Source organism: Lithobates pipiens, unplaced genomic scaffold (assembly GCF_037356315.1).
Source record: "Lithobates pipiens isolate NorthernLeopardFrog02 unplaced genomic scaffold, aLitPip1_a1.2 Scaffold_61, whole genome shotgun sequence".
NCBI classification, from domain to species: Eukaryota; Metazoa; Chordata; class Amphibia; order Anura; family Ranidae; genus Lithobates; species Lithobates pipiens.
The window spans coordinates 2,028,687-2,054,806 of NW_027507883.1; the positions used below are offsets into that span (position 1 = coordinate 2,028,687).

General features: G+C 47.5%; 5 pseudogenes; all 5 read left to right on the forward strand.

Moving 5' to 3' along the window:
* The first annotated feature begins 433 nt into the window (after nucleotides 1–433).
* Nucleotides 434–552, forward strand: LOC143958720 (5S ribosomal RNA; annotated as a pseudogene).
* A 10,072-nt stretch (nucleotides 553–10,624) lies between these two features.
* Nucleotides 10,625–10,743, forward strand: LOC143958392 (5S ribosomal RNA; annotated as a pseudogene).
* Nucleotides 10,744–11,063: 320 nt separating this feature from the next.
* On the forward strand, nucleotides 11,064–11,182 carry LOC143958597 (5S ribosomal RNA; annotated as a pseudogene).
* Nucleotides 11,183–15,091: 3,909 nt separating this feature from the next.
* On the forward strand, nucleotides 15,092–15,210 carry LOC143958576 (5S ribosomal RNA; annotated as a pseudogene).
* Nucleotides 15,211–15,523: 313 nt separating this feature from the next.
* LOC143958677 (5S ribosomal RNA) lies at nucleotides 15,524–15,642 on the forward strand (annotated as a pseudogene).
* Nucleotides 15,643–26,120: the final 10,478 nt, after the last annotated feature.

The following is a 26,120-nucleotide window of genomic DNA, read 5'->3' on the forward strand; positions in this document are numbered from 1 at the left end:
CCTGTGGTGAATTGTGGCTCTCCTCACAGAGGATGTCACATCTGTTCTTATTATATAGAACCTATTATGCTCCTCGTAAACTTTTTCAGTTTGGCCGAACGGCCGGTGCGGGAACATGGGAGACATGATGCACATGTTTTGGAGATGCCCGAAGTTGATCCGCTACTTGACAGAGGTGACAGGAACCATTGATCGGGTGTTTGGAACCTCCACCAGGATGGAGGCGAAGTATTGTCTCCTGGGATTAGTTGAAGGAGTTGGAAACCCGGGAAGTAGCCAGATGGCAGTTCTGAGATGCCTATTTCAGGCAAGGAAACTGATTGCCCAACCCTGCTTAGCCTCCAATGTTGGCAATGACTTGGTTTTTTTCGCTTGTTTCCCAAGATGCCCATGTTGGCGTTTGTCAAGATGGTTGAGAGTGCCCGAAGAGATCGCCTATGGCCCCATCACCTTGAAAGTGCCTGATCTTGTCTGATCTCGGAGGCTAAGCATTGTCGGGCCTGATTAGTAACTGGATGGGAGACCAACTGGGAATACCAGGTGCCGTAGGATTCTTTTTATGTTGTTGGCGTTGACATGGTTTTTTTTTTCCACTTGTTTCCCAAGGTGGTCATCTTGGCATTTCACAAGAGGGCTGAGAGAGCCCAAAAAAATCTCCTACGGCCACATCCCCCTGAAAGCGCCCGATCTCATCTGATCTCAGAGGCTAAGCAGGGTCCGGCCTGGATAGTACCTAATTAAAGGTGCCGTAGGAATCTTTTTATATTGTTGGGTTTGCCCTGTTTTTCTTTTGCTTGTTTCCCAAGGTGACCATTTTAGCATCAGTCAAGAGTTTTGAGTATGTCCCAAAGCGTTCGCCTGAGGTCACATCACCCTGAAAGCGCCCGATCTCAGAGGCTAAGCAGGTTCTGGGTCAGATGGGAGAGCGCCAGGGTCTATGTTGTTGGCGTTGACCTGTTTTTTTTCACTTTTTTCCCAAGATAACCATCTTGGTATTTGTCAAGAGGGTTGAGAGTGTCTAAATAGAACACCTATGGCCACATCACCCTGAAAGTGCCCAATCTCATCTGATCTCAGAGGCTAAACAGTGTCGGGCCTGGTTATACCTGGATGGGAGACCGCCTGGAAATACAAGGTGCCATAGGCTTCTTTTTATGTTGTTGGCTTTGAACTGTTTTTTTCGCTTGTTTCTCAAGGCGACCATCTTGGCGTTTGTCAAGAGGGTTGGGCGTGTCTTGAAGAGAACGCTTACGGCCACATCACCCTGAAAGCACCCGATCTCGTCTGATTTCAGAGGCTTAGCAGCGTCAGGCCTGGTTAGTACCTGGATGGGAGACTGCCTGGGAAGACCAGGTGACATAGAAGGATCTGGCCTGGTTAGTGTCTTGATTGGGAGACCGCCTGGGAATACCGGATGCCGTAGGATTCTTTTTATGTTGTTGGCTTTGACCTGTTTTTTTTCCCTTGTTTCCCAAGGTGACCATCTTGGCATTTGTCAAGAGGGTTGAGAGTGCACAAAGAAATTGCCTACGGGCACAACACCCTGAAAGCGCCCAATCTCGTTTGGTCTCAGAGGCTAAGCAGGGTTGGGCCTGGTTTGTACCTGGATGGGAGACCGCCTGGGTTTTCCAAATGCCGCAAGCTTCTTTTTATGTTGTTGGCGTTGACTTGTTTTTTTTGTTTGTTTCCCAAGGTGACCATCTTGGCGTTTGTCAAGAGGGTTGAGCGTGCATTTGATCTCAGAGGCTAAGCAGGGTTGGGACCTGGTTAGTACCTGGATGGGAGACCGCCTGGGATTTCTCGATGCCATAGGCTTTAGTTTTAAGTTGTTGGCATTGACTTATTTTTTTTATTTTGATTATTCTTTTAATAAGTAGAACAACATAAATATAACAGTCAACCATACAGCATGACCCAGGGTCACAATTACATGGTAACAAAAAATAGGCAGCCAAATAACTCTGGGTTCTCAGAGGGGAGTCCTACAGTTTCATGCAGAAAAGAGAGAAACCCCACCTCCGACATGTAGTACTGAGTAACGGAGTAGTGCAGCTCCGTTCAGACAAATGTAATCATGGAGAACAACTGGGACCACAGCGAGCCAGCTTATCATGACCTATGTGAACCAGAGTAAAATATGAGCCTGTCATGTCCAGAACCCTGGGGTTCTTTTGGGTCCCAAAGGCTAGTAAGGAGACAAGGCATAGTCAAAAGGGAGGACGGGGGAAGAAGAGAGTGCAAAGACGGAGAGAGAGGAGGTGGGGGGATGGCGGCGGGGAAAAAAAGAAAAATAAAGACAAAAAGGGAGGGGGGGAATGCCACCCAGGGCAGACATGGCCTACGTAGGTAAACGTTAGATGTTCAGTCGTTTTCTGGGACAGAGGCACTGCTCACCTCCCGAATGTAGTCTCGAGTACCAGTAAAATACCTCCAGGGCCTCCATGCCTCTTCAGTGTTGTGAAGGGTGGCGGTCAATTCTTCCATCCGGAGAATATGATTGACTTTGGAATACCACAGCACCTTGGATGGGGGCTGAGGCTGCCTCCACAGTGCGGGAATGCAGGCCCGGGCGGCATTCAGGAGTTGCATCGTGAGGGTTTTTTTGTATTTTCGAACAGACTGTTCGGTCAAGTGTAGAAGGCACGCTGCTGGGAACCCAAAAGTTCCTCAAGGCCGGGCATGCCCAGAAAAGGTGTCCCATGGTCCCCGTATCTGAATTTCACCTCCAACAAACATCCGGGATCGATCTATCCATTTTATTCAGAAGGTATGGGACTCTATACCAGCGTGAGACTATCTTGTATCCTGATTCTTGATATTGGTTTGCGATGGAAGCTTTATGTACTAAGGTCAGGATCTTCCCTATCTGTTGTGGAGTAAATGTGATGCCTAAGTCCCTCTCCCATTTGTGGATAAATGGTGGGGGTTGACTCCTCCTCCTGACTACTCAATAGGTTGTACAGGAGGGAGAGGGTGTGTCGCACAGGTTCCCTTTTGTGACAGATGGATTCATAGGGTGTCAGGTCTCTAGGACTGTAGGGGGCCCTTTGTATGGCCAGAAGAAAGTGACGTAGTTGATAAGCACTAAACAAGTCAAGCGGAGGGTCAGAAAGCTCGGCGACAGTTTGCGTGGTCGGGAGCCCTCCCGAGGGCCACACCTCTCCCAGACGCTGTTTCCCCACCACTGTCAACTGTCGCCGTTTCTTGTTGGTAAATCCCGGTGGGAAGTCTGGATTAGCTATAACCGGAGTCATTGGTGATGGCAGGGGAGCAATGTGTGTGCAGCGGAACAACCTCCGCACAACAGCCAATGTAGCTCCCACTACGGGGTGATCTCTGAGGTCTTTTGGTAGGGAGGACAGGAGCCACGGGGAGGTCAATAGGGGAATGGATCCATCCTCAATCTCCATCTCCACCCACTGCTTGTGTGGGCCATTACAATGCCAATCAACGACTCTCGCTAGCAGAGTCACTCTGTAGTATTGTCTGAGATCTGGGAGACCCAGACCCCCCTTGTCCTTTGGTCTGGCAAGCAATTGCAAACGGGCTCTGGGTGGTTTGCGCGCCCAAATAAAGTCCCGGAGCAGCACCTGCAGTTGTCTGAAAAAAATTGGGGGTAACCGGATCGGTAATGTCTGGAACATGTATAAGATCCGCGGGAGGGCCGTCATTTTGAATGCATTACAGCGCCCGAACCAGGTCAGTGTTAAAGCATGCCAGTTTCCCAAATCAGATTTCAGTCTATCCAGGAGAGGGACAAAATTAAGCGGGTAAAATTGCGCTAAATCCGCTGCGATGTCAACGCCCAGGTAACGTATAGATTTTTCAGCCCAGTAGAATGGAAAAGCGGAGCGGAGCCTCTTGGCCTCACCATCCGGGACCGATATATTCAATACAGCCGACTTGGCGCAATTGATTTTATAGTTTGATAGGCTGCCGTATCGCTGTAGAGACGCAAGTATATTGGGAAGCAAAATGTGTGGATTGGAGACGGAAAAAATTAGATTGTCAGCGTACGCCGCAATTTTGTGGTGTGCCGAGGGTTTGGATATGCCAGTAATATTCGGGTCATTCCGAACGTGACACATAAGTGGTTCCAGTGTCAGAATAAAAATTAGGGGAGACAGAGGGCACCCCTGCCTCGTCCCATTAGTAATGGGGAAAGAGTCCGAGCACCACTCGTTCACCCGTACCGCTGCCGACGGCGTGGAGTAAAGCGACATTACCCAGCTCATCATGTTGGGACCAAGACCTATGTGTTCCAGGGTGACCTGCATAAAGTGCCAGGCCACCCTGTCAAAGGCCTTTTCCGCGTCCATTGACAACATAAGCAAGGGCCTTCCCTGTACATGCGCCGCATGGATTAAATTGAGGACTCGGGTCGTATTGTCTCTAGCTTCCGACTTATTTTTATTTTTTTTGCTTGTTTCCCAAGGTAACAATCTTGGCGTTTGTCAAGAGGGTTGAAAGTGCCTGAAGAGGGAGGGCGTGGCCTGCAGCGGAACCGAATGGACGTCTGATTCCAGAGCTCCCGCTTCCCCGTGGATACAGCGACTATAAGCGGCTATCAGGACCCCGTTTTCTCCACGCACACCTGGCGGTTTACGAGGGGCACATCCGTGGAGCGTGATGGGCAAACGCAAAGGCTCATCTAAGCCCCAACGACTGACGGACTTCTTCCTCCAGCCGCGACATGACGGTAGGCAAAATGGCGCCGTTCCCTCACCCTCACTGACTGCTAAGCAAAGGCTGAAACAGCTTACCAGTACTTCATCTCCCAAAATGCCGGACTCTTATGGCGATCAGGCCTCCCCTTTAATGAACTCTCCCTCCGGGAGCCCAGCTAAAACAAAACTAAAGCTGGATGGCACTGGATGCAGCCCCACGCTGAGCACGCTGAGCCCGGAGGCAGACTCTGAGGATGACACCAGGGAACTCCATGATTCGATTACAAATTACCCCACTTCTAATCAGCCAGTATTGGACACTGTATTGAAGGATATGTTAGTCTCACTGAGGAGTACGCTTCAGGCTGACATGATGGGCTGTATGAACAGGCTCAGTGGAGCTGTAAAAATAGTGGAAGACAGAGTGGATCACATGGAAGGCAAGATGGGGGAATTCGCTACCACCATAAATGATTTAGTGGACGCACATGAGACGCAGGAGGGGGAGTTGACTTGGTTGAGGGACAAGATGGCAGACATCGAAGACAGATCTAGGAGGAACAACCTCAAGATTAGAGGCATCCCCGAGTCCATCCAACCCTCAGACCTGCGCTCCTACGCTACTGACCTATTTGCCTCCCTTCTGCCTAATCTCCCTGCCATTGAACTGACTATTGATAGGATACATCGGCTACCAAAACCGACCCACCTCCCGGAAAAAATTCCCAGAGATGTGATCCTTCGTATGCATTTCTACCATGCAAAGGAACAACTGATGCAAAGCGCTCGTAAACAGGAGCCACTTCCACCCCAATACCAACATCTGCAGTTCTACGCTGACTTATCACAGCATACACTGCAAAAGCGGAGAAATCTGAATACAATTACGAAGGTTTTACGGAACCACCAAATACCCTATCGCTGGGGTTACCCCACCAAAATCACGATCACTTACCGGGAACGTTCGTTTGTGGTAGACTCGCTAGAAAAGGGTATTGCCTTGCTAAAGGAATGGCAGATCCTTCCTGACGACAGAGACAACAATGCGGACGCTTCCAACCTTCGGATGTCTGAACCGAATTGGAACTCGGTGCCACCTCGTAATACCAGCCCTCGCTCTCAACCGACGCGTTGACGGGGTCACCTCATCTCTCTATCGGGGAAGCAGGACTACCGCTAGGCCTGAACTTTTACCCCAATTTACCTGAGTAACACCTGGTTGCATACGACCCACCCCTATCCTTCTGAGGGGTGTCTTAGACCTACAATGGGTCTTATGTTTCTCAGCAGTGTTAATATGACTTGGACTTTCTTTGTTTTTTTTTCCTTTTTTTATTCATCTATTATTTTTTCTTTTGGAGTCTTGCCAGGATTCACATGATCAACAACTCACCTCAAGAACGCATGTTCAGCGCGTGGATAGTAACTACCGCGAGCATCTTCAGAACCAGCCCACTCATCGGCTACAACCCCAGCTCAACTGTGAGTACTCATCTTGCGAACTCGTCATCTCAGCCCCAATGAAATTTTCAAAGGGGGGCTTCGGGATTTACCCCATGTATACTGCTTCTAAAATGATCTCCATCATCATCTCCCCCCATGGCCATTAATTTCCTGTCTATAAACGCCAAGGGACTTAATCACCCCATGAAGAGGAAGTCTATGTGGAAAGAAGCGTTACTAAACAGGGCGGACGTCCTCTGTGCCCAAGAAACTCACTTTTGTCAAAATGCGGCACCAGTCTGCAAACATAAGAATTTTCCACACACTTTTTTTGCGAATGCTACATCTAAAAAGAAGGGCGTTATGATAGCGGTTAAGGATTCTGTTGCTTTTACTCTACATAAGGAAATTGTGGACACTCAAGGTCGCTACCTGATCTTGGTATGCAATATCAATCAAGTGTCTTACACCATTGTGAACGTTTACGCCCCTAATTCCCAGCAAATTCGCTTTTTCCACAGGGTTTTGAAAAAGACCCGAAAGTACAGAAGAGGATCCCTAGTGTTGTGTGGTGACTTTAATGTCACACCAGACCCTTCCATCGATACAACGTCTCACCCTAAGCGACTATCTACTCCTCTGGGCAATACATTGCATAGGGAGGAAATATATGATGTCTGGAGATGCTTGCATGCCACGGAAAGGGACTTTACTTTTTTCTCTGCCCCTCACCACTCGTATTCCAGGATAGACTTATTTTTGGTCGATCAACACACCCTGTCTAGGGCAATCTCTGCATCTATCAATTCTATTACGTGGTCGGACCATGCGTCAATCACGCTATCGTTGAAGGACTCTTCTACTTTTGAATCTATTCCTCTATGGAGGGCGAACTCTTATCTTATACAACTACCTGAATACAGAACACAAATCGAGGACCACTTGGGAGAGTTTTTCTCTCTCAATGGGCCCTCGATGCCTAACAAATTTGTACTTTGGAATGCCCATAAGGCATACATCCGGGGAATATTTATAAAACTTGGGGCTGGGGCGAGGAGGCGGCGGCAGCAGAGGATACGTGAAATTACAGAAAAAATCCGTGACCTAGAATCGGCAAACAAACAGGACATATCCTCAACATTGACTGAACAAATCAGTAGACTGAGACACGACCTGAGACTCCTCCTACTGGAGACTTTCGAGAAACAGGCAAAAAGATTAAAAATGACATACCGTATATACTCGAGTATAAGCCGAGATTTTCAGCCTCTTTTTTGAGGCTGAAAGTGCCCCCTCGGCTTATACTCGAGTCACCGCTGTCTGACTGCTCGATCAGCGTATCGAGCAGACAGACAGCGGACATTCTAAAATTCAAAAGCCGCGCCTCCGCCTCCGCCTTCGCCTGTGATAGGCGGAACACTGAATTTCCCAGCAGTCAGTGTTCCGCCTATCACGGACATCCGCTCATCCTCGTACTACGGACGAGGATGAGACGATGTCCGTGATAGGCGGAACACAGGCTGCTGGGAAATTCAGTGTTCCGCCTATCACAGGCGAAGGCGGAGGCGCGGCTTTTGAATTTTAGAATGGCCGCCGAGAAGAGCGGCGATCCTGGAAGGACGGAGGAGGCTCGGGACGGCGGCTCGGGACGGCGGCTCGGGACGGCGGCTCGGGACGGCGGCTCGGGACGGCGGCTCGGGACACTCTCCCCACTTATATTTAACTTAATTTTAGAACCTCTAGCGGCCTGTATAAGATCTCACCCCAATATTACTGGGTTTAGGGCCCAGAATTCTGAACATACGATCAGCCTGTTCGCAGACGACATTATACTAATGCTCACGGACCCCGAAAATTCCTTGGCTTCGGTACATGATACTTTGAGAATGTTTAATACGGTGTCTTATTATAAAGTTAATGAGAGTAAATCTTATATTCTAGGGATGGGTGTGGACAGAGGCATGCAGTCGGAACTCAGTACACGGTTTCCCTATAAATGGAGTGAGAATGGTATAGGATACTTGGGTATCACCTTGACTCCCACCACTGGTGAACTATACACTAACAACTACGTTCCTTTTCTTAATTCCCTACCGTCTAAGTTACAAACCCTTGACAAAACGGAACTCATCTGGTCCGGTAGGCTAGCAGCAGTAAAGATGATAATTTTACCGCAACTACTCTATTTATTTAGGTCCCTCCCTATTCCTGTCCCCAACCACTACTTTACCAAGGTACAAGCTATCATAAACAACTTTTTATGAAAGGGGAAGAAAGCTAGGTGGGCCTTTAAAAGCTCGTTAACGACGAGAAATGCTGGGGGGGTGGGAAACGTTCAGATTCAGGACTATTATTTAGCCTCCATTCTAGCACAGCTGCGGCTGTGGTTCCCTGATTCACCCTCAACGAGATGGAGGGAACTTGAAGAAAGCCAAATCCCCAATACTAACCTATATAGTTATTTACTGACGTACACCTCGAACACCCCCCACACCACGTCTATGGCACCCTCCATCGTAGCTTCCTTACGTGCTTGGAAGGTTCTCCTTGCACAAACCTTTCGAACCACTACTTCTACCTTAAAAATCCCTATTAGCAGCCTTACAGGACTTATCCCTAATTTGCAACTATCTCATTGGCGGGAAAAGGGTATCACTTATATCGAGGACCTTAGAATAGGGCCAGCAATGAAGACATTCCGTACGTTGCAAATTGAGTTTGGACTAACAGAATCCGACAAATATAGATATATCCAAATCAGACACATTCTCCAAACGAACACTCTTTCAGACATACAACTTCCATGGAAGATTGTCTCATATCTCACCAATCCCTCTACTAATTTGAGGGGAATCTCCCTATTCTATAATTCTCTTAATGATAAACTGACATTCCGCAAAACACCCAACATTAGCGCATGGGAAAAAGATCTAGGTAAAACATTTACGGAAGACCAATGGCAAATGGCACTGCGAATATCTTATGCTTCCACCAAATGTATTAACTTATGGGAACTGACGCAAAAAACATTGCGTCGTTGGTACCTTACTCCGTATAGGATATCCAAATTTGCCCCCAGTGTCTCTCCACTCTGTTGGAGGCAGTGCAACAACCCTGGTACCTTGTACCATATCCTTTGGGAATGTCCCAAAATACGTACACTTTGGAATACGGTATTTCACGTGTGCTCACAAATAGCGAAGACCCATATCCCCGCTGATCCGGCACTAGCCATCTTATCCCTGAACATGGATCTGATTCCCAAACCCTCTAGGACGATTGTGTCCCACATTATGATGAGCACCAAATTGGTCTTAACACGCCACTGGAGAGATCATAACGCACCAACGTTAAAAGAAATTATCATAACTACTGACACCCATGCCATGTATGAAACCATGTTTGCATCAACACAAGGCAAACTTATCGTAGCTAGAGCAAATTGGAAACCGTGGACTGACTGGTTTAAAAATACTAAACTGACATGATAAGTACTTTATAAGGCTCACAACATGTGGACAGGTATGCAGCAAACTGTGCTATGACTCCAATTTCTGGCTTATTTCTATCCTTTTTTTTTATTTTTTCCTTTTTAGTTTTCACTCTATCGGTTTATTATTTCCTTTTTACTATCTTTCCTCTGTTAAATTCTCACGAGTTTTAACTTTTTACTCATCAAGGTTATTTCATGTTGAACGGCCTTCACTCTTCTTTAATTTGCCTACACGGCGTATTGCTCAATTGTTGATGTAATTTATGCACCGAGTTATAACTAGCTGCAACAAATTTATTGCTTTAAATTCATCGTTATAAATTTATTGTTTAAATTTTATGATGCAGCACATTATCGGTGGAGGCACGTGCATTACTCATCAGGGTTCATTTTGATTAAGGGCTTGTGTATTGGGGCCGTGGGGGACTGCTGGTGCCGCCTGGACTTGGAAGCCGGTGCTTGCAGATTCAAGGGGGGTGGGGGGTCTTCCCTCTCTAGGCACAGTGAGTACCCACTAGGGGTGCCGGAGGGTGCCCTCCCCCTCATAATGGGGAATCAGCTGGGCGCCCTGGCGGCTCACGCGGCTCCGAGATCACCGACCTGGTTGAGTGACGTTGTGCGATACTATTCTTCCTGCATATTTCCTCATGTTTTATACACAATGTCTTTTGTACTCACTATTTGTTGTTGTAACCCGACCTGTTGTATACCACTATGTGTAGGTATATACATATGTTCTTGTTTAAACTCAATAAAAAACTATTGCAATGAAAGTGCCTGAAGAGATTGCCTACGGGCACATCACCCTGAAAGCACCCGATCTCGTTTGATGTTGGAGGCTAAGAAGAGTCGGGCCTTGCTAGTACCTGGATGGGAGACTGCCTGGGAATACCAGGTGTCATAGACTTCTTTTTATGTTGTTGGCGTTGACCTGTTTTTTTTTCGCTTGTTTCCCAAAGTGACCATCTTGGTGTTTGTCAAGAGGGTTGAGAGTGCAGGAAAGAGATTGCCTGAAGAGATTGCCTATGACCACATCACTCTGAAAGTACCCAATCTAGTCTGATCTTGGAGGCTAAGAAGAGTCGGGCCTGGTTAGTACCTGGATGGGAGACCACCTGGGAATACCAGTTATTGTAGGCTTCTTTTTATGTTGTTGGCGTTGATTCGTTTTTTTTTTTTGCTTGTTTCCCAAGGTGACCATCTTGGCATTTGTCAAGAGGGTTGAGAGTGCCCAAAGAGATCGCTTACAGAAGCATCACCCTGAAAGAGCCCTATCTCTTCTCTTCTCTGAGGCTAAGAAGGGTTGGGCCTAGTGGGTACCTGGATGGGAGATGGCGTTGGAATACCAGGTGCCGTATTCTTCTTTTTATGTTGTTAACATTGACCTGTTTTTTTTCGCTTGTATCTCAAGGTGACTATCTTGGCATTTGTCAAGAGGGTTGAGAATGCCCAAAGAGATTGCCTATGGGCACATAACCCTGAACGCGCCCGATCTCCTCTGATCTCAGAAGCTAAACAGGGTTGGGCCTTGCTAGTACCTGGATTGGAGACCACCTGGGAATACTAGGTGCTGTAGGCTTCCTTTTATGTAGTTGGCCTTGACCTGTTTTTTTTTCACTTGTTTCCCAAGGTGACCATCTTGGCGTTTGTCAAGAGGGTTGAAAGTGCCTGAAGAGATTGCGTACGGGGACATCACCCTGAAAGCACCCGATCTCGTTTGATGTTGGAGGCTAAGAAGAGTCGGGCCTTGTTAGTACCTGGATGGGAGACTGCCTGGGAATACCAGGTGTCGTAGACTTCTTTTTATGTTGTTGGCGTTGATTCGTTTTTTTTTTTTTTTGCTTGTTTCCCAAGGTGACCATCTTGGCATTTGTCAAGAGGGTTGAGAGTGCCCAAAGAGATCGCTTACAGCAGCATCACCCTGAAAGAGCCCTATCTCTTCTCTTCTCTGAGGCTAAGAAGGGTTGGGCCGAGTTAGTACCTGGATGGGAGATGGCGTTGGAATACCAGGTGCCGTATTCTTCTTTTTATGTTGTTGACATTGACCTGTTTTTTTTCGCTTGTATCTCAAGGTGACTATCTTGGCATTTTTCAAGAGGGATGAGAGTGCCCAAAGAGATTGCCTATGGGCACATCACCCTGAAAGCGCCCAATCTCCGCTGATCTCAGAGGCTAGAAAGGGTTGCGCCTTGTTAATACCTGGATGGGAGACCGCCTGGAAATACTAGATGCTGTAGGCTTCTTTTTATGTTGTTGGCGTTGACTTGTTTTTTTTGTTTGTTTCCCAAGGTGACCATCTTGGCGTTTGTCAAGAGGGTTGAGCGTGCCTGAAAAAATCTACTATGGCTGCATCACCCTGAAAGAGCCAAATCTCATTTGATCTCAGAGGCTAAGCAGGGTTGGGACCTGGTTAGTACCTGGATGGGAGACCGCCTGGGATTTCTCGATGCCATAGGCTTTTTTTTAAGTTGTTGGCATTGACTTATTTTTTTTTTTGTTTTATTCTTTTATTAAGTATAAGTAGAACAACATAAATATAACAGTCAACCATACAGCATGACCCAGGCTCACAGTTACATGGTAACAAAAAATAGGCAGCCAAATAACTCTGGGTTCTCAGAGGGGAGTCCTAGATTTTCATGCAGAAAAGAGAGAAACCCCACCTCGGACATGTAGTACAGTATAACTAATGCAGCTCCATTCGGACAAATGTAATCATGGAGAACAACTGGGACCACAGCGAGCCAGTTTATCATGACCTATGTGAACCAGAGTAAAATATGAGCTGGTCGTGTCCAGAACCCTGGGGTTCTTCTGGGTCCCAAAGGCTAGTAAGGAGACAAGGCATAGTCAAAAGGGAGGACGGGGGAAGAAGAGAGTGCAAAGACGGAGAGAGAGGAGGGGGGGGGGTGGCGGCGGGGAAAAATAGAAAAATAAAGACAAAAAGGGAGGGGGGGAATGCCACCCAGGGCAGACATGGCCTACGTAGGTAAACGTTAGATGTTCAGTCTTTTTCTGGGACAGGGGCGCTGCTCACCTCCCGAATGTAGTCTCAAGTACCAGTAAAATACCTCCAGGGCCTCCATGTAACACTAAATGCCTCTTCAGTGTTGTGAAGGGTGATGGTCAATTCTTCCATCCGGAGAATATGATTGACTTTGGAATACCACAGCACGTTGGATGGGGGCTGAGGCTGCCTCCACAGTGTGGGAATGCAGGCCCGGGCGGCATTCAGGAGTTGCATCGTGAGGGTTTTTTTGTATTTTCGAACAGGCTGTTCGGTCAAGTGTAGAAGGGACGCTGCTGGGTTGTCTGCGATATCTACATTTCTGAGAGTTTTTATCGTCCCGGTCACCTCCACCCAAAAGTTCCTCAAGGCTGAGCATGCCCAGAAAATGTGTCCCATGGTCCCCGTATCTGAATTGCACCTCCAACAAACATCCGGGATCGATCTATTCATTTTATTCAGAAGGTATAGGACTCTATACCAGCGTGAGACTATCTTGTATCCTGATTCTTGATATTGGTTTGCGATGGAAGCTTTATGTACTAATGTCAGGATCTTCCCTATCTGTTGTGGGGTAAATGTGATGCCAAAGTCCCTCTCCCATTTGTGGATAAATGGTGGGTCGACTCCTCCTCCTGACTACTTAATAGGTTGTACAGGAGGGAGAGGGTGTGTCGCACAGGTTCCTTTTTGTGACAGATGGATTCATAGGGCGTCAGGTCTCTAGGAGTGTAGGGGGCCCTTTGTATGGCCAGAAGAAAGTGACGAAGTTGATAAGCACTAAACAAGTCAAGCGGAGGGTCAGAAAGCTCGGCGACAGTTTGCGTGGTCGGGAGCCCTCCCGAGGGCCACACCTCTCCCAGACGCTGTTTCCCCACCACTGTCAACTGTCGCAGTTTCTTGTTGGTAAATCCCGGTGGGAAGTCTGGATTACCTATAACCGGAGTCATTGGTGACGGCAGGGGAGCAATGTGTGTGCAGCGGAACAACCTCCGCACAACAGCCAACGTAGCTCCCACTACAGGGTGATCTCTGAGGTCTTTTGGTAGGGAGGACATCCATCCTCAATCTCCATCCTCAATCTCCATCTCCACCCACTGCTTGTGTGGGCCATTACAATGCCAATCAACGACTCTCGCTAGCAGAGTCACTCTGTAGTATTGTCTGAGATCTGGGAGACCCAGACCCCCCTTGTCCTTTGGTCTGGCAAGCAATTGCAAACGGGCTCTGGGCGGTTTGCGCGCCCAAATAAAGTCCCGGAGCAGCACCTGCAGTTGTCTGAAAAAAATTGGGGGTAACCGGATCGGTAATGTCTGGAACAAGTATAAGATCCGCGGGAAGGCCGTCATTTTGAATGCATTACAGCGCCCGAACCAGGTCAGTGTTAAAGCATGGCAGTTTCCCAAATCAGATTTCAGTCTATTCAGGAGAGGGACAAAATTAAGCAGGTACAATTGCGCCAAATCCGCTGCGATGTCAACGCCCAGGTAAGGTATAGATTTTTCAGCTCAGTAGAATAGAAAAGCAGAGCGTAGCCTCTTGGCCTCACCATCCGGGACCGATATATTCAATACAGCCGACGGTGCAATTGATTTTATAGTTTGATAGGCTGCCGTATCGCCGGAGAGCCGCGAGTATATTGGGAAGCGAAATGTGTGGATTGGAGACGAAAAAAATTAGATCGTCAGCCTACGCCGCAATTTTGGTTATGCCAGTAATATTCGGGTCCTTCCGAACGTGACACATAAGTGGTTCCAGTGTCAGAATAAAAATTAGGGGAGACAGAGGGCACCCCTGCCTCGTCCCATTAGTGATGGGGAAAGAGTCCGAGCACTCTGAAAGCACCCAATCTCATCTGATCTTGGAGGCTAAGAAGAGTCAGGCCTGGTTAGTACCTGGATGGGAGACCACCTGGGAATACAAGTTATTGTAGGCTTCTTTTTATGTTGTTGGCGTTGATTAGTTTTTTTTTTTTTTTCGCTTGTTTCCCAAGGTGACCATCTTGGCATTTGTCAAGAGGGTTGAGAGTGCCCAAAGAGTTCGCTTACAGCAGCATCACCCTGAAAGAGCCCTATCTCTTCTCATCTCTGAGGCTAAGAACGGTTGGGCCTAGTTAGTCCCTGGATGGGAGATGGCTTTGGAATACCAGGTACCGTAGTCTTCTTTTTATGTTGTTGACATTGACCTGTTTTTTTTTCCGCTTGTTTCCCAAGGTGACTATCTTGGCATTTGTCAAGAGGGTTGAGAGTGTCCAAAGAGATTGCCTATGGGCACATAAGCCTGAAAGCGCCCGATCCTCTGATCTCAGAGGCTAAACAGGGTCGGGCCTTGCTAGTACCTGGATTGGAGACCACCTGGGAATACTAGGTGCTGAAGGCTTCTTTTTATGTTGTTGGCGTTGACTTGTTTTTTTTTTTTGTTTGTTTACCAAGGTGACCATCTTGGTGTTTGTCAAGAGGGTTGAGAGTGCCTGAAGAGCTTGCCTATGGCCACATAACCCTGAAAGCACCAGATCTCGTCTGATCTCAGAGACTAAACAGGGTCGGGCCTTGTTAATACCTGGATGGGAGACCACCTGGGAATACTAGGTGCTGTAGACTTCTTCTCATATTGTTGGCGTTGACTTGATTTTTTTGTTTGTTTCCCAAGGTGACCATATTGGCGTTAGTCAAGGTTGAGAGTGCCTGAAGAAATCTCCTACGGCCACACCACCCTGAAAGAGCCCAATCTCATCTGATCTCAGAGGCTAAGCAGCGTTGGAACCAGTTTAGTACCTGGATGGGAGACCGCCTGGGATTTCCAGATGCCGTAGGCTTCTTGTTATGTTGTTGCCGTTGACCTATTTTTTTCCGCTTGTTTCCAAGGTGACCATCTTGGTGTTTGACAAGAGAGTTGAGAGTGCCTGAAGATATTGGCTACGGCCACATCACCCTGAATCTGTTCCATCTCATCTGATCTTGGAGGCTAAGCAGGGTTGGGCCTGGTTAATGCCTGGATGGGAGACCGCCTGGGAATACCAGGTGTCGTAGGCTTCTTTTTTTTTTCAAATATAATTTTTTCTCCAAATAGGGGAAGACGGTCCCCCGAGTACATAATGCAACAGAGAAATACAGAGCAAAAAGCAGCTGAACAATACTTGATACAGGAATATTCGCAACTGTGAGTCTGCCTTCCATCAATCACAATGATTCGAGGCACGGATAAAGTACTGTACCAAGATCCAGGGTCACACAAACCCCAGGTCCCTCTGGCATAATCCATCCAGAGGGGGGTGTGGGGCCGTCATTCCCAATTTTCCACTCTTTCCAAAAGAGAGAGGGGGTGGAGGGGATGAGAGATAGGGGAGGAAGGCAGAAAAGAGAAGGGTTGAAAGATCAGAAAAGGAGAAGAGGGGACGAGACACGATGGCAGCCACTGTCCAAGGGGCCAGTCAAGGAAAGCTCAGAGCACTAAGGCGATAGCAGGCGACATCCTTCCAGCGAGAATATAAAGGTATTCCAGATGTCTCAGGTTTGTTTAAAAAATTCTTGTTTACCTTGTGATGTGAGGATCAAGTCCTCCATTTTTTTTAATGTCCTCTATTTTCCTAAGCCAGTGAGTAATGAAAGGGGGGGAACATTTTTTCCAATAGAGAGGGATGCAGGATTTCGCCGCATTTATCACATGCCGTAAAATAGATTTGTTTGTACTTCTTAATGGGAATCTGTGAATGGTGCAAGAGAAAGAATGCAGCCTCTTCCTGGATGGAGAAGTCTGTGAATTTTTGTGTTATGCATCGGATCTCTGTCCAGAAGTCCACCAAGCTGGGGCAGGACCAAAAAATGTGCAGCAACCTGCCCTCTTCTTCTCCACACCTCCAGCATATGTTCGAGGAAGAGGGGAAACATTTCTACAGCTTTGATGGTGTCAAATACCACCTTGTGACAAGTTTAAAATTTGTCTCCTGTATCTTCGTGCACAGCGACATTTTGAGAGCCAAAGTGATAATGCGTTGTCTCTGTGCTGGGGAAAATTAGCAATTAAGGTCCTTTTCCCAGTTGGACAGACAGGTTAAGTGTGGGTAATCTGTTTGAGAGAGAATGTGGGCCAAAGGGCCTTCGCTCCTGCATAGAGTCTCAAACTCCGTCTGAGGGCGGGCGAACGTTTGAGGATTGGGGATGGAATGGAGAAAATGATGTCGTTGCGATGCTCTCCAAAAAGGCAGTTGGAAAAGCCCTGTCGGATCTGTTAGGGTTGAGAAAGAAGGCCATTTTCCATCAATGACGGATTTAGACGCATTGTCTAGATTGGAATTTCTAAGTGGGTCCCCAGTTCAAAGGTTGGATGGCCACGTATAGGGAATAGGGGGGAAGTCAAAGACGTGAGTGTGTTTTGGGTAGCGATCAGGTGACTGACTTTCAACTAAGCCCCTATAGTGGGATGTGACATAAATTCTGTGGGTAAATACTTATAGCACCACATGGCGCTTCTTAGCGGAATTCGGGAGTGAGCTTAGAAAGTTTGTTTCGATTCCAGTCCAATACACGCCCCAGATGGGAGGCCAGGTAGTAGCGTCGCAAGTCAGGGAGAACCAACCCTCCCTGTTGTTTAGACAATGTCAGCTGTGACCGCTTAAGTCTGGGATTTTTGTGGGCCCAGTTAAATTGAGTGAGCAAGGATTGAGCTTGCTTAAAAAACAGGACTGGAATCTGGATCGGGAGAGCTTGGAAAAGATAAGTAAATTAAGGAGTATGTTCATTTTAATGAGATTGCATCTCCTGAACCAGGAATGGAGGCCAGAATGCCACCCGTGAAGCAAACTGCGGATCTTAGTGACAAGGGGTGGGGGGAAGTTCAACATAAACGTACGCACGATGTCCGGTGGAATGTAAGTACCTAAGTACTTAAGGGCTGTATGGGTCCATTTGAATTGGACTGCAAGTCTATTAACGTTTGCGGGGGGACTGCAACCCCCATGGCCTTTGATCTCAAGAAGTATCCCGTATATCTGGAATTCCCGAAGCGAGAACAGCATGTCATCCGCGTAGGCAGATATCTTGCACTCAATAGTACCCATTTGGAGTCCCGTTATGTCTGAGTTTTGTCGAATTGTGGAGAGAAAGGGTTCCAATGACAGTGCGAATAATAGGGGCGACAGGGGGCAACCCTGTCTGGTCCCATTCCCGATGTCAAGGGGAGATGAGAGAACCCCATTCGCTTTGACTTGAGCTGAAGGGCGTGAGTGTATCTTACTTATCCATGCCAGCATCCGTTCACTCAGACCTATATGGCGAAGGACCGAGAACATTAATGTCCATTTGACCCGATCAAAAGCCTTCTCGGCATCAGTACTCATGAAAAGACAAGGGGTCCCAGATGACTTTGCTTTATGGATCAGGGTAAGCACCTTAATGGTGTTGTCCCTATCTTCCCTGGTGGGAATAAAACCTAACTGGTCAATATGTATAAGGGACTGCAAGTGATGTGCCAATCACGTGGCGAGGATTTTAGAGAATAGTTTTAGGAACGAATTTAGGAGGGAAATGGGTCTGTAGCTCCCACATAGGCCCGGGTCTTTGCCCTCCTTAGGTATCAACGAGATGTGGGCTCTAAGGGTATCCTCAGGAAAATCCCCATTCGAGCTCAGAGTATTAAATAAATTCACCAAGCGCGGGCCGAGAATAGGGAGGAAGGTCTTAAAGTATTGTGCGGTATATCCGTCAGGGCCCGGAGCCTTACCCACCTTCGGAGGTCCCACGGCCGTCTGGACTTCTTCCAGTGTGATCGGGTCCTCCAAGTACTCCCGTGATTCCGATGAGAGGGTTGGTAGATCAGAACCGGTTACATATCTGTCTATATTGTCCTGTCCAGACCCTGAATTGGGCAGGTTGTAGAGATCAGAGTAACATTTTTCAAGGACTTCGGCTATTTGGGTTGGGGTAGAGGCCCTCTGGCCATTCTCATCTATCAACTGTGGTATGTAAGAGCCAGATTTCAACTCCTTTACCGACCTGGCTAAGATTTTTCCGCATTTGTCCCCTGACTCCTACGTCAGTTTACGACAAAACTGGAGTGCCGCTTTCGCTTTATAATGGAGTAGGTCAGCAATATGGGTACGGAGTGTCCCCAATTCAATCTCTAAGGTCCGTGAGGGGGTATGTTTATGTTTCGCTTCCACAGAGGCAAGTTCACGAAACAGATTAGCAAGCTGTTCCTTCCATGTTCGTTTGATGCGCGCCCCGTGCCTGATAAGTACCCTGCGGAGTACTGACTTGTAAGCCTCCCAAATTATCCCCGGGTCACAGTCCTGCGTTTAGTTTTCTTGGAAATAAAGGTCCAATTCCCTGGTCACATCTGCTAAAACTTCCGGTATCTGGAGGAGGCTCTCATTAAGGTGCCAGAATAGAGACCTAGGTGAGGGGTTCCTAGAGAGGGTGTAGGTAAGGGCTACAGGAGCGTGGTCGGACCAAGTAATATGGCCGATGGAGGAAGAGCTCACCAAGTGCAGTTGGTCATGTGGAATCAAGAAGAAGTCTATCCTCAAGTATGATTTGTGAGGGGAAGAGCAAAAAGAGTAGTCCCTTTCCCCAGAGTGTTGCAGACGCCAGACATCAACTAATTGGTCATTCAGTAAACACTTAGTAATCCGCTTTCTAGAGGAAATGAGGAGCGAGGAGCAAGAGGCCGAAGTGTCAACCGATGGCGAAAGGGGACATTAAAGTCCCCACCTAATATCAACTGGCCCTCTCGAAAGTCACATAATCTGTGCAGGGTAGTTCTAAAGGAACGTGTCTTGGTGATCATTTGGAGCGTACACAGTGGCAAATGTAAAAAGGCGCTCTCCAATGTGGCCCCTAAGAAAAAGATATCGGCCCCCAGGGTCCAGCAGAGAATCCTGGAGAACCCAGGGGAGCCTGCTAGAGATCAGAATGGAGACTCCCTTGGTCTTAGAGGAGGGGTTAGTAGAGTGGTAGACCTTAGGGAAGGATCTCAACCATAGAAAGGGGAGGCTAGTATTTTTAAAATGTGTTTCTTTTATAAAGGCCACATCAGTACAGGAAGTCTTCAGTTCTCACAGGAGGATCCACCGTTTTTCAGGGGAGTTCAGTCCCTTAACGTTTAGAGAGGTGACCTTGACTGAGTCTGCCATCACTCCTCGGGGAGGGGGACGTCAGAGAAAAGCAAAGAAAGTTGAACCAAGGTAGGTTTTGGGTAGGTAATGCATGGTGGGAACTAAGGGGGAGAAAGGAAGGGCAAATGGAAGGAAAGGTAAAGGGAAAAAGAGGCCGGGCACCTCAACCCCAGGGGGAGAGGGAAATTAAGGGTTGTCCGCACTCAACAGTACAGGAAGGGTATACTAAAACAGCACAATTATGCTATAGCGCTTACCAGATGTACACTGGGTTTAAAGCGCTGTCCTACTTGGGTTGGTGGGTAGACAGGTCGGAGAGGGAGCCCCCGAATCCTAGTCCCCCCAGTCCCGGCAGTGGTAAATGTCACGTCTGATACCGGTATGCAAATAAAAGACAATCAGTAACATCATAGAACCAAAAAACAATAGTATAACCAAAACAGAGGTAGAGCATATAACTGTCAGCACTGAGGGGTCTCCTCGGCTCGCCCTAAACGTAGGCATGCATGAGGGAGCCTGTCACAACAGAAAAGGCATCACAGAATGGGATCCACCACCCCCCGTCCCATACCCCTAAAGTACATGCAGTCCCCGAACAAATGCATTTCTCCCTTTAGCAGATTGTCCTCTCCTTACCCCCTCTCTCCCATCCACGCCCCGGGAGGAAAAGGGGCAGGAAAGGGGGAGTGGAAGGGGGGAAAGGGGGAGGGAAAGGAGGGAAGGGAAGGGTGGGAAGGGGGGGAAGGGAGGGGGGAAACAGGGGAGAGGGGACAAAAGTGCGGAAATGTCAAGTCCTTTAGCGCACTCCCACCAGCAAACACCCGGACCCCATAAATTTCAACTCCTCCCCTCCATGGTCACCACATCAAGATGAAAGAGGAGCAGCCCTGGTCGGTGCATGGAAAATCCGGCAGGCAAGGGGCTGGGGCCACCATCCCTCCATCCAACGGGAGACTTCACCCGAGCAGCAGTCCTGGGGCCCGCCAATTAGTGTCTCTCCTGCATCGCCATCGGGGGCTGTGTAGAGCATCCAGAGGGAGGCTGGGACCGCCCAAACAGTAAGGGGTAAATCCTCCAGGTGGGTCCAGAGTCACCCTGGAGGGAAGCAGTGTCTCGTACCAATAGGCTCAATAAATAAGTCATCCAGGGTCCCCGAAAGCTGCAGAAGGCAATATCGGCAAAGAGTAGGTGGGAGCCAGAGGGGGGGACGAGGGGCGCAACCAGGGGGAGGGGACACATATGCGGGAATGTCAAGCCCTTCCAGTACAGCGCACTAGGTATCACTCAGACCCCCCAAAGTGGCACTCTCAACCCTCTTGACAAATGCCAAGAGGGTCACCTTGGGAAACAAGCGAAAAAAAAAAAATGAATCAACGCCAACAACATAAAAAGAAGCCTACAATAACTGGTATTCCCAGGTGGTCTCCCATCCAAGTACTAACCAGGCCTGACTCTTCTTAGCCTCCAAGATCAGAGGAGATTGGGTGCTTTCAGAGTGCTCGGACTCTTTCCCCATCACTAATGGGACGAGGCAGGGCTGCCCTCTGTCTCCCCTAATTTTTATTCTGACACTGGAACCACTTATGTGTCACGTTCAGAATGACCCGAATATTACTGGCATATCCAAACCCTCGGCACACCACAAAATTGCGGCGTACACTGACGATCTAATTTTTTTCGTCTCCAATCCACACATTTCGCTTCCCAATATACTCGCGGCTCTCCGGCGATACGGCAGCCTATCAAACTATAAAATCAATTGCACCATCGGCTGTATTGAATATATCGGTCCCGGGTGGTGAGGCCAAGAGGCTACGCTCCGCTTTTCCATTCTACTGAGCTGAAAAATCTATACGTTACCTGGGCGTTGACATCGCAGCGGATTTGGCGCAATTGTACCCGCTTAATTTTGTCCCTCTCCTGAATAGACTGAAATCTGATTTGGGAAACTGGCATGCTTTAACACTGACCTGGTTCGGGCGCTGTAATGCATTCAAAATGACGGCCCTCCCGCGGATCTTAGACATTACCGATCCGGTTACCCCCAATTTTTTTCAGACAACTGCAGGTGCTGCTCCAGGACTTTATTTGGGCACGCAAACCGCCCAGAGCCCGTTTGCAATTGCTTGCCAGACCAAAGGACAAGGGGGGTCTGGGTCTCCCAGATCTGAGACAATACTACAGAGCGACTTTGCTAGCGAGAGTCGTTGATTGGCATTGTAATGGCCCACACAAGCAGTGGGTGGAGATGGAGATTGAGGATGGATCCATTCCCCTATTGACCTCCCCGTGGCTCCTGTCCTCCCTACCAAAAGACCTCAGAGATCACCCCGTAGTGGGAGCTACGTTGGCAGTTGTGCGGAGGTTGTTCCGCTGCACACACATTGCTCCCCTGCCGTCACCAATGACTCCGGTTATAGGTAATCCAGACTTCCCACCGGGATTTACCAACAAGAAACTGCGACAGTTGACAGTGGTGGGGAAACAGCGTCTGGGAGAGGTGTGGCCCTCGGGAGGGCTCCCGACCACGCAAACTGTCGCCGAGCTTTCTGACCCTCCGCTTGACTTGTTTAGTGCTTATCAACTTCGTCACTTTCTTCTGGCCATACAAAGGGCCCCCTACACTCCTAGAGACCTGACGCCCTATGAATCCATCTGTCACAAAAAGGAACCTGTGCGACACACCCTCTCCCTCCTGTACAACCTATTAAGTAGTCAGGAGGAGGAGTCGACCCCACCATTTATCCACAAATGGGAGAGGGACTTTGGCATCACATTTACACCACAACAGATAGGGAAGATCCTGACATTAGTACATAAAGCTTCCATCGCAAACCAATATCAAGAATCAGGATACAAGATAGTCTCACGCTGGTATAGAGTTCCATACCTTCTAAATAAAATCAATAGATCGATCCCGGATGTTTGTTGGAGGTGCAATTCAGATACGGGGACCATGGGACACATTTTCTGGGCATTCCCGGCCTTGAGGAACTTTTGGGTGGAGGTGACCGGGACGATAAAAACTCTCAGAAATGTAGATATCGCAGACAACCCAGCAGCGTGCCTTCTACACTTGACCGAACAGCCTGTTCAAAATACAAAAAAACCCTCTCGATGCAACTCCTGAACACCGCCCGTTCCTGCATTCCCACACTGTGGAGGCAGCCTCAGCCCCCATCCAAGGTGCTGTGGTATTCCAAAGTCAATCATATTCTCCGGATGGAAGAATTGACCGCCACCCTTCACAACACTGAAGAGGCATTTAGTGTAACATGGAGGCCCTGGAGGTATTTTACTGATACTTGAGACTACATTCGGGAGGTGAGCACCGCCCCTGTCCCAGAAAAAGACTGAACATCTAACGTTTACCTACGTATGCCATGTCTGCCCTGGGTGGCATTCCCCCGCCCCTCCCTTTTTGTCTTTATTTTTCTATTTTTCCCCGCCGCCATCCCCCCCTCTCCTCTCAATCCGTCTTTGCACTCTCTTCTTCCCCGTCCTCCCTTTTGACTATGCCTTGTCTCCTTACTAGCCTTTGGGACCCAGAAGAACCCCAGGGTTCTGGACACGACCGGCTCATATTTTACTCTGGTTCACATAGGTCATGATAAGCTGGCTCGCTGTGGTCCCAGTTGTTCTCCATGATTACATTTGTCCGAACGGAGCTGCATTAGTTATACTGTACTACATGTCCGATGTGGGGTTTCTCTCTTTTCTGCATGAAACTGTAGGACTCCCCTCTGAGAACCCAGAGTTATTTGGCTGCCTATTTTTTGTTACCATGTAATTGTGACCCTGGGTCATGCTGTATGGTTGACTGTTATATTTATGTTGTTCTACTTATACTTAATAAAAGAATAAAACAAAAAATAAAAAATAAGTCAATGCCAACAACTTAAAAAAAAAGCCTATGGCATCGAGAAATCCCAGGCGGTCTCCTATCCAGGTACTAACCAGGTCCCAACCCTGCTTAGCCTGTGAGATCAAATGAGATTTGGCTCTTTCAGGGTGATGCAGCCATAGTAGATTTTTTCAGGCACGCCAAGATGGTCACCTTGGGAAACAAACAAAAAAAACAAGTCAACGCCAACAACATAAAAAGAAGCCTACCGCACCTAGTATTTCCAGGCGGTCTCCCATCCAGGTATTAACAAGGCGCGACCCTTTCTAGCCTCTGAGATCAGCAGAGATTGGGTGCTTTCAGGGTGATGTGCCCATAGGCAATTTCTTTGGGCACTCTCATCCCTCTTGAAAAATGCCAAGATAGTCACCCTGGGAAACAAGCGAAAAAAAACAGGTCAACGCCAAAAACATAAAAAGAAGAATACGGCACCTGGTATTCCAAGGCCGTCTCCCATTCAAGTACTAACTAGGCCCAACCCTTCTTAGCCTCTGAGATCAGAAGAGATAGGGTGCTTTCAGGGTGATGCGGCTGTAAGCGATCTCTTTAGGCCCTCTTGACAAATGCCACGATGATCACTTTGGGAAACAAGCGAAAAAAACAGGTCAACACCAACAACATAAAAATAAGCCTGCGGCATCTGGAAAACCCAGGCGGTCTCCCATCCAGGTACAAACCAGGCCCAACCTTGCTTAGCCTCTGAGACCAAACGAGATTGGGCACTTTCAGTGTGTGGTGCTCGTAGGCAATTTCTTTGTGCACTCTCAACCCTCTTGACACATGCCAAGATGGTCACTAGTGTATACTGATAGGCTAGATTACACAGAAGAACGTCCTGGGTATGCAGAGATGGAGGCTAGGGTATAGAGAGAGAGGCTAGAGTATGCATACTTGCTAGTGTATACAGGCGGACTAGTGTATACAGAAGACCGGTTAGTTTATACAGAGAGGCAAAAGTGTACAAAAGACAGGCTAGTGTATACAGATAGGCTAGATTATACAGATAGGCTAGATTATACAGAAGAACGTCCTGGGTATGCAGAGATGGAGGCTAAGGTATACAGAGAGAGAGGCTAGAGTACGCATACTTGCTAGTGTATACAGATGGACTAGTGTATACAGAGGACCGGCTAGTTTATACAGAGAGGCTAATGTCTACAAAAGACAGGCTAGTGTATACAAATAGGCTAGATTATAGAGAAGAACGTCCTGGGCATGCAGAGATGGAGGCTGGGTTACACAGAGAGGCTAGTGTATGCAGGCTTGCTAGTGTATACAGACGGACTAGTGTATACAGTAGACCAGCTAGTTTATACAGGGAGGCTAATGTCTACAGAAGACCGGCTAGTGTATACACATAGGCTAGATTATAGAGAAGAACGTCCTGGGTATGCAGAGATGGAGGCTAAGGTATACAGAGAGAGAAGTTGGGTTACAAAGAGAGGCTAGTGTATGCAGACTTGCTAGTGTATACCGGTGGACTAGTGTATACAGAGAGGCTTGGGTATACAGAGAGATGATGTATAAAGAGATGCTAGTGTATACAAAAGACAACCAAGAGTAGACAGTGAGGCTCGTGTATACAGAAGACCGGCTACAGAGAAGCTAATTTGTACAAAAGACAGGCTAGTGTATACAGATAGGCTAGATTATACAGAGGAAGGTCCTGGGTATGCAGATTTTTTTTTACAGATAGGCTTGTGTATACAGAAGACAGTCTGGGGAATTCAGTGAGGCTAGTGTATGCAGAGAGGCTGGGACACCGAGACTATTGTAAAAAGAAAGCAGGCTAGTGTATATAGATTACGGGCACGTGTATACAGAAGACAGAAAGGCTAGTCTATATTGAGTGGCTGGTGTACACAGAGAGATTAATGTATACAGAAAAGCTAGCGTGTAAAGAAGACAGGACTTTATAATGCAACTTCTTCTGAAACAAAAAGTGGTGTTTTGTTAGTGGTGATATCAATGTGACAGTTAATGTGGAGAACTACAACTATACAAAATAGAGCAAAAGAGTGCTAAGTTTATTTTGTTAAGTCATTGACTGATAGAAGTTAAGTAATTGGCCGTTATTGGTTTGGCAGTACTTGGTTTATTTTGATGTAAGGTAGTTTTATTCTCTACTTATAGCGGAGTTTTAGACGACTTTATTATTAGCATTATTATCATTATTCGCATTATTCATATATATTATGCAGAGTGTAAGTATTGCAGTGAGACGATATTGCTTTTGAAAGATTTGTATTATTATACATAGCATTGTTAACAGACCAATAGGACAATTTACATGGCTTAATATTGCAGAGCGTAATTTATCAGGAAAGCGATCCATAGCGTTAGTTGCAGTAGCTTCATAAAACTGAGAAATCGTAAAAGTTGTTCCTTTAGCACTGAAAAGACGATATTAGATGAGTGATCTACACATTTCGTTTACTATTGCAGAGAGATACCGGCTAAATGTTAATATGTTAATATGTGCTGCGTGTAAGGTA